This window comes from Acanthaster planci, linkage group LG16 (genome assembly GCF_054643075.1).
Source record: "Acanthaster planci isolate LZ-2023a linkage group LG16, COTS_SCS, whole genome shotgun sequence".
Classification (NCBI taxonomy): Eukaryota; Metazoa; Echinodermata; class Asteroidea; order Valvatida; family Acanthasteridae; genus Acanthaster; species Acanthaster planci.
This window is the reverse complement of record NC_141792.1, coordinates 4,318,451-4,327,763: the sequence shown is the minus strand read 5'-3', so window position 1 is coordinate 4,327,763 and position 9,313 is coordinate 4,318,451.

The following is a 9,313-nucleotide window of genomic DNA, read 5'->3' as shown; positions in this document are numbered from 1 at the left end:
TAACTATGAAAATTAGAAGAACAAGCATGGATTAAATTAAATTAAAAATGCCAAATCCACGGACTTAAGATATGGAAACCTGGTGCACAAACAGATTGGAATTCGGGTGAATGGAAGCAATTCGAAGTCGAATCTGTTGCATTCAATCATGGCGGCGTCCACATCGACCACGATCAAAACGTTCGTGAGCAGCATGGTGCAGATTAACTCCAGGAAAAAACTATCTTGACGTGTTGCTCAGTAACCATCACACTCGGATCAATTCACAACATCAAATCAACATTCCATTTTATTTCATTTTGCCATGAAGATCTGTTTATTTTCTTTGATATATTTTCTAATCACAAAAATAAAAAACAAAACGCTTCGTTTCATCTAGGTTTTTGTGTATACGGCCAGATTTTTTTCCACCACATTTTTTTCCACCGACCGACCCTCCCTCAAGGTGAAAAAATGAGAGCCATAGAATAAAAAAGGGACGCCCTTATGTAGCAGACGTCTGAAGACGACATAGGGGATGGAAACCTGACTATCTCAAGCTCGCCTCGCGCCTTCTTATGTCCACATATTACCGTTTGAGTCGAGAATTATGGTTACGCGTTCTAGATGTCAAAATGAGGGCGCCTTGTATAAGAAGTTAATATAGGAGTGGCCGAGTGCTACCGTGCGCATACATAGTGAAGTGTTTGACTGGGGGAAAGTAACCTCAGTCCGACTTGATTTAAGATCCGAACAAGGAACATTATTCGTTTCATGATCAAATTAGACTATAGAGTTTAGTGACGGTGATGCTTGTTTTTACGTGTTATTAATTTTGCAGACTTCAATTTGCTTATAATTAATTTTATCCAACTATTAATTTTGATAACAACTAGGCCTAGCTATCTAAGTTTTAAAAATATGTAACTAGTGTTCACACTGTGCTACTATAGGTAAAACATTTCTAAGGTTATCATTTTTGCATATCCTTTAAATCGTGTTAGGGGCGTAAATTGGATTTAAAGATTGTAAAGGGGATTACAAGAGGGGTTACGTATGCATTCTTTACATTTTGTAGCTTTGCTCCTTTGAAATGTTGCTCATAAAGTTTATTTCTTTTCAGTATGTTGATGATCTGGCCAACGCGTTTTCAGTGTCGTTACAAAGGTAATCTACGATTGGAGCGTGATGCGACTTCCCGGTACTATTAAAATTTACCCCTTACTTAGCGGGTAAGTGGGACACTTAAGCGCATGGGGACACCGTTTTAAGATAAAAGACTTCATTTCGTGAACTCCGCTTGAATCACAACAAAAATACTTTAACCTAAATAGGGCCTATTCGTCTGGAACTATAGCGAAATGGGGTAAGTGGGCCACTGACAATGATGTCATTAAACTAGACAATTCAATTGATTTCCATTGTGAACATGAGTCTCGCAAAATACAGAAGCAGTTTTTCAAGTCCATATGATGCAAGATATGTGGGAAAGGGGGACCCCTCTATTGTGTCTTCTTTTGTTTTGATGAAATCTTTGGAATTCCTTTCAGATTTTGGAGGGGGGTGCAGTAGGCACAATAGCCTTAGGGTATACAGCTTGTGCATCACCTTAAGGGGGTCCCCCTTTCCCACATATCGTGCCTGGTATCCTCAAGTTCATTGCACCCATGAAATCCTTCAGTTCAATTGAACGAATGAGAATAATCCCGGCTGAAGAGTCATGAAACCCTACATCATTCAGGCAACACTGACGGGTGAAACTTTGGTACCAACCGCTCAAAAACCGGCCTGTGCACTCTGCAATAAGAGCGCCATAACCGGCGAACAGTGCCCACTCACCCCAAACGCCACGGGTTGTCTTAAGGAAAGAAGGACACACAAGATCGTAACGGACACGAGTCACTGCTAAAAACACCGAGAACCCCCCCCCCCAAATAAGAAAGACGAGCCCTGGCCGTACACGTGTACAAGTGTGCATTGGCCCTGGAAGGGAAAGATTTAGTGGTACTCTGACATTGCAAAAGTCACAGGTCTATTCGGAAAGAACGTAGAAAATGAAATTAGTCGAAAGATAACTTCGGTTATTTAAAAAGTCTGTGTCCCGTCAATTTTTTCTTTCTTTCTTTGTTTAAATTAATTTCTTTCTTTGCGTAGTATTTGTTGGTATTTATCACATGTACAACCCACCAACACAAGAAACGTATTTTGCCGTTAATGAACAAAATTATTGCCAGGCACGATTGTATCATCGACCAGTCATCCAATCCGATGTTGTATCAGTATGATTGTCGGATGTTTGCTATTAAATGGCTGCCAAAGAGAAAAGGGAAAGAAGTTTATACAGGAACAGTGTTCAGGACCATTTGGACGTGGAATAATAAGATTTGCTTTGATAAACAAGATTGAGCAGAGTTGCCAAGGAGCAAGTGGAGGGAGTGACCCTGTAATCTATATACTGTGCCGTGAGGAATCTGGCGAGGATTGGATCAGAATTCACAAGGTAAAGTTTTGCTCACACTCTTGCATAGAGTAATCAGTATGTTGTGTCATAGTGTCGAGTTGAGTGTAGTCGCAGTGCGTGATTCAAAAATGTGTCTCTTCAGTAGAAATACGGTTAGAAAATTGACGCATCCATAAGTAAAATGAATTTGACTTAGCTTATGTTGGGATGTAAAGATCACAAAATGCTCGATGTTAGCTGCAAAATAATTTTTCATCTCAACATTTCATAATGATGAACGTGTTTTCAGTAACCAGCAGCCGGTATTCTTATCTTTTAATGTGCTCCAATTCCTTTTTATTTAGCGATTTTTTAAAGATATTAGTATAAGCAATTATGTCTCATTGTGAAAGCGTACATGTAATGAATGGTCTTGGTGATGGATATAAAATGTCTCCTGTGTTTATAGACATCCAAGATGGCTACACTATGCTGCATAAACGGTGCTTGAATTGTCATGCTGGTCTTGAGGGGTTCCACTGACTGCGTATTGCGAAAACTATTACATTCTGGATAGGAAAATTGGAAATCAGACCCAAAACTGAATTTTGATTAATTACATGTACATGTATATCTTACCTTATGGCCTGTGGTCCTTTTGGCACAATTTCATCTCTTGAAAAATTACAACATTGCTTGTACTTGTTGCCTTTGGTATTATACTAAAAACTGCTGTTTCGGAAAACAAAACTGCTATCTTTGTAACTGTGACATCTTTGCCCCAATAGTCTCACCCCAACAGATGGGTTCATGACCAACTTCAGACCGAGTAATATGCACCGTGCAAGTACATGAAAACATGGTTGCTGTTAAATTTATAAAATTGGGTTCTTCCGCTATAGTGCTCAAGACTTGCAGTGCTATGCTCAAGACCTTTCTTGCTTCTGTGTCAAGACATGCACGCATTGGATGGCTTGATAGGGCCTTCGTATACATGTACAATGATATTCAATGTGTCGGGTGAAAGGAAAGGACACCAGGAAATCGTTGCATTTTATTGCAATCACATGTGGTTTTTTTCGAATTCTTTTGGGCGTTTCTAAGTGACATGACCTTGTAAATTATGTTGCTGGTCACACGTTCATTTTTGGCAAAGCAAAATCGGTTTTGTACTTGGGTTTAATTTTAATGTATTCTTTTCATGACTTGTGTATTGTTTGTTGCGTATAACAATCATGTATAGAGTGGATGCCAAAATTAATTCTATTCGAAGTACACAATAAAGGAGTAATATGAATTCGACCACGCTTAGCCGGACACTATGCCCAGACGCGACAAATCTGGCACTGCACTGCGAAGCAAAAAAAGTAACGTTGGATACATGCACACGAAAGAATATAACGATGAGATCAAAGCAGGAGGTATTAAAATCATTTTGCAGTAAATTGTTGATTTCTTGAAAAACGAGTTCAATGATCGACGGTGGACAGATCAACGTACAAAGCTGAAATTAATCTGTATGTGAAAAAATGTAAAATACAGTTTAAAACCTGAAATTGTTAAACTTTTAAATCAATAGTACAATTTTAATATTTGGGACCTTTTTCGAAGTTGCATGTATTTTATCGTTTAGAAATGCAATAATTCTGTACATTTAAATTCTGTATAAAATTGTTTTGGGGAAGTTTATTGCTTTTAATTTTAATTTAAACCTTAAAAACCTCTTCAAAGATTTTTTTACTTTCTTAATCTGTAAAATCAAACACCTTTATTAACAACACTAAAGATATTTTAGTACACATGTAGTGAAATTAGAAACAAGAGTAGTTTGTATTCTAGTGAACAGACAAAATCGTTGTAAATTTGAAATAAAAAATTGCATAAATATTCGCAAATTATTTTTAAAATAATGTAATTTGAAATCATAAAAACGGACTGAGATGTTATAATTATTAGTTTGAAGAAAAAAATACATTTGTGTCTTTTGAAAGCCGTCGAAAAGAAAACACATTGGCAGAACAAAATGGTGTTTTTCGTCAACTCGATGTACGCTACATTTTAAATTAAGGTCAGGCATAGGATGGATTTTTTTACAATGCACTTGTCTAGGGATACAGCGAAGTTAAGTGACTGATTACAACAAAATACGTCTCTATAGTTGTGGCAGCGCGTTTTTCTCCCGTTTCAGCCATGTCCACTTTCCTGTGGTCCTCGAACTTATCTGTATCTTTCATGTCAGATTATATACCAACGGAGTTTGCAAGTTTAAATGTCTAAAATGTGCGAACTCAGAGTTCAGAATCGCCAAACCAACCATTAGCACACAGAATTTTTCTCGACGAGAGGTTACTGAATTCTTGCGAGCTATTCCTTTACGTAGCAAGGGCAGCCAACTCTGAGGAACCCAAGTGCCGTCATTTGAAGAAACAATTCTCGGCTTTTTCTGAGTTGTTTTTTTTTCTGGACAAGTGCAATCCTATAGCTGTAAGGCTAAAACACTAACAATGAAGCCTATGAACTGACAATCTATTTTTTTTCCATTTCATTCATGACGGGTTGTTGGTGTATTGCATACACTGTCGTACGTACACATTGCACTATTTATAGCCTGGCTAAGTCAATGATATAATTATTTATAGCATTACGTTCGAAAAGTTCTGTACCACAGTCACACGGAGTTCACTATCAGCGCAATATTTTAAAACATTTTTAATGTTTAAAGGCAAATACAGAAAAGCAAATTAATTGTTGGAAATATAATAGTCCTTCAAAATTCGGTCGGAAAGGAAGTCTAAATTTTTAGAACTACGAACAACCCAGCTCTAACAAATTACACATCTTCTCGATCACCCATGCATTTCACCTTAACGAACCTAAGGCTCTAGGTTATATCTTTGTCATTTGAACGTGCTAAGACGCGTTTACACCTCCAAGGCTGTGCCTTTTCATTTGGTACCTCTAATGACTCAAGGATACAGAATATCCAATCATTGAAGGATCACGCTCCTATCACTTCCCATGAAAATCGGTGCAAGGCAAATCATGCATTGTTAACGCAAAGAAAGTAAAAGAAACGATAGCTTAGAACGAGGAAAGTGTTTCATCCTACTGAATGCATATTGTGTTAATAGCGAGTTAAACAAAGGCTACATCTTTAAAGGTAACCAAAGGTTGTACTTTATACTTAAAAACTTGAATCTGGTCATGAGGATACGAGAAGTTTGTTTTGCTTCATTATAATTCAAAGTACTGTATGGTATAACAATGCGGAACAAGCATACAACGCTGCACAGAGTTTTAAAAACGTGGTAAAATAAAAAAAATCATGACGTTGACTTGGATCAAATATGCAAACGGATGGTAATTGCTAGACACACTGCATGATTGCAGCCGATTGGTCCAATCTAGTGTGTGAACATTTTAAAGTTAAAAAGTGGGCGCGGGTGGCAGTCATTCAGGGCCAAAACAAGTCGCTATTCCTCCTCTATCCGGCTTATGAATGGTGCAGAGATATAGAGTTCTATTCTGATTGGACGCTGGTTTATTTATGATTATTTATATTGGCGTATAAACCTCACCAATAATTGATTTGATGTGACATCTGGCATAATAGCTCTCAACCAGTCACAACGTGTGGAATAAATAATTAGCAGTTAAGGCTTACCATTTCGACAAAATACGACGTCCGCAATAGAATTATGCGTGTACACATCACATTTGAAACCTGTAGAGGTTTCCCTAGGTCACTTCGTTACATCGCGCTGTCAATTTTTCATTTACGTATATGTGACGTATTGTTTTAAGTGCATTTAATGTGTTATTTGTATTAACTATGTATTTTATCATTTAACAGATTCACAGAGACACTATTTGGGAGAATTGGCAGAGAAATTTGCAACCAACAGAAAGCAGCACTGAAGAGGGGTTGAGTTTCACCATCACAAAACGGTATACTTTACATCAGTGAAGGAGCTCCTGCAGTACAACTCACGTAGCCGTGGAGATAGAACACCCCCTGTAGTCACCTATAGCCTCAAACTGAAACCACTCCAGGAAATCATAAGCAGGCTCAACCCCATACTACAAGAAGACGATGAATTAAGACAGATCGAAGGGGAACAGACAATTCCCTAATCTCCGCGCCCATCTCGTCAAGAGCAGCCTCACTCCCCCTGCCAACAATGGAACATCCCTGCGCAGAATCTCAAGATGCCAGCTTTGTTGCCACATAAACACCAGCACTCATATAACTGGCCCCAACAATGCCACCTTTGTTATCAAGGGATCACACGCCTGCAACTCATCCAATGTGGTGTTTGTTAAAAGTTGTCAACAATGCCCCAGAGCTCTGTACATGGGTCAAACTGGTCAGTCACCACGGCAACGGATCAATGGCCACAAATTTGACATTCGACACCAGGATGTAGAAAGCCAGAATGTCCGTCCTGGAAAAATATGATTTTTACGCGTTTAATGTGGAGCATACATTAAAACAGCATTTTGTTTAATTACAAAACACCCAAAGTATAAACTCTCATCTTGAGACTCGCACACGGTTGAGCCTTGTAGGATGGCTTAATTTTGTCACGTTTGAATTGATACTACGAAGTTTATACACCAGTACCGTAATGGGTTTAAATGAATGATTGACGGATGTACGTGCCAGTGCAGTGCACGCACTTTCACAGGTGAACGTGTGTATGCATCTACTTGGTTTCTTGGTTCTTGCTTGGGTGTAAACAACATTAATTAAGTAACAAAACTCTATACTAGATACGCAAACTTTGTATTCGTCTATAAGTCTTGTTTTACAAATACAAACTAAAAGTAAAACAAAATGTTGCCAAAAATTAAATTACAAACGTTACAACCGTACTGAAAAATTAAATGCATAAATATGAAGACAAAAGAAACTAAACAACATGTATAAATCATGACATTTGAAAACTAAGATATCATAGCAATGATTATAAAGTAAAAGGTAATAATTACCGCTAATGGGTCATTAGGGAGACATTCCCATACGAACGTGCACAAATGTTTTCCAACTTTCAATATTCCCTAGACTGATCAGAACGAAACTCTGTATGTTTTCATTTTAGGCCCTAATCTATCATCTCTCAAAATCTGGACAATAAAATTCGGCCTCCTTCTGGTAGTTTGAAAATAGTGTGACACTGAAATGTCCCCCTAAAAGCCACTATCTCCCTAATGCTGAAAAATTTACCACAAAATGTCTCCCAAATGACCTATTTGTAAATATAGACCAATGTATAACATGAGGGTATTGCACAAATAAGCACCTGAAAGTACGACTGTCGAGGATTTTGCTTTTGTTTTTTTTTGTATCTGGCAGGTTGTTGTATTTTTCTATATACGGTTGTCACTATTTCTCGGTGTTTTATTATGGGGTAATATTTTTGATTGTTTAACTCTTACGTCTTATTCGTGTCTATTATGTGTTTAAAGTAGTGTCATTGTTCATTTCTCATAGGTACTTTAAATCTATTTAATGAGTCCCACGCGCATAAGACTAAAATAGGCACACAAGAATGCCAACAAAAGACGAAATAGATACCCGGCTATGCAGTGGCCACCTACGAATGACTACAATTAAGGATTGGATAACGAAAACGGGCCCAAATAAAGACGGCACGGATGCCCATGCCATTACAGGTTTCATTTATTTATTTATACACGTTTCAATTTGGAACAAAATATTCAACACAATAGGACGTTTATCCATGGAAGGCTGCCTAGTTTTCATTTACCATTTTAACAGATTTGAGACCTCTCTACACTTACATTGTTTAGGCAGAATGGAGGCACGAGGATAAAATGTAAAACATGTGCCAAATGGATGATCTCTCAATATTTTAGCACGAAAAGCAATATTAACCTTTTCTTTTGTAGGTTAAATAAAAGATTTACCAAGGAGCTATTACTGCGTGTTACAATAATTTAAAGCATGCTAGTTGAAATTGTTGGCATAAAATTTTCAAATTGAAGTGAAAGGGATTATCAGTGTCAGATATATACACAAAGAATTCCACGTAAGAACCATAGCGAATCATTGGCATGTTATTTAAAAAAAATCAATCAGCAATTGTTTGTTTTATTATTTTTTGTTTGTCATGGCGATTGTCTGTTGTGTTTGTAGGGAATTAAAATTGGCTGTTACAAAACTGGCAAGAACGAAAGTGTACAGTGTTATTATGAACGTATTAAAGATAGAATAAAAAATGCCAAGCTATAGGGTCAAACAAACGATCGAATGAACGAAAATAGGGCTGCCCGGTCAGATTAATTTGTTTATGTCTAAATTTATTATTATGTTATTTCCTTCTCTCTATGCCTAAATTTATTTGTTTCCTTCTTAATAATATTCTTTATTTTATAATTTCTTTTACTTTTTCTTTCTACGTTTAAATTTTTAGTTTCATTTTAGTTGAAGTATGAAACAATACAAACAGGTATTAAACAACGCAGCAGGGCCAAGAATTCCAAAGTACAACCACAAACAAACAAAACAGAAAACATTTCAAACAAAACAGAAAACATTTCAAACAAAACAGAATTTAATTAAATTCGAAGTTTGAAAAAAAAAAATTTAAACCACAACCATTTTATTACAAACAAAACATAAGTGAATGAAATGAGAAGTTTAAAAACTTATAAAGAGAAAACCAAACCAAAAACAAAGAAAGGAAAAAAACGAAGTAAAAAAGGAGAAACTGTGTGAAAACAGCCCTGAAGAAAACCCCTAGTCATGTAAAATAAATTGTTTTAGCACTTCTAATTTTTTTGGTTGTTGTAATTCAAAACACAAAAATGTCGAAAGGTCCGGCGGTCTATAAACGTATCGTAAAGTCTTCATTCTGCTCTACTTCATGT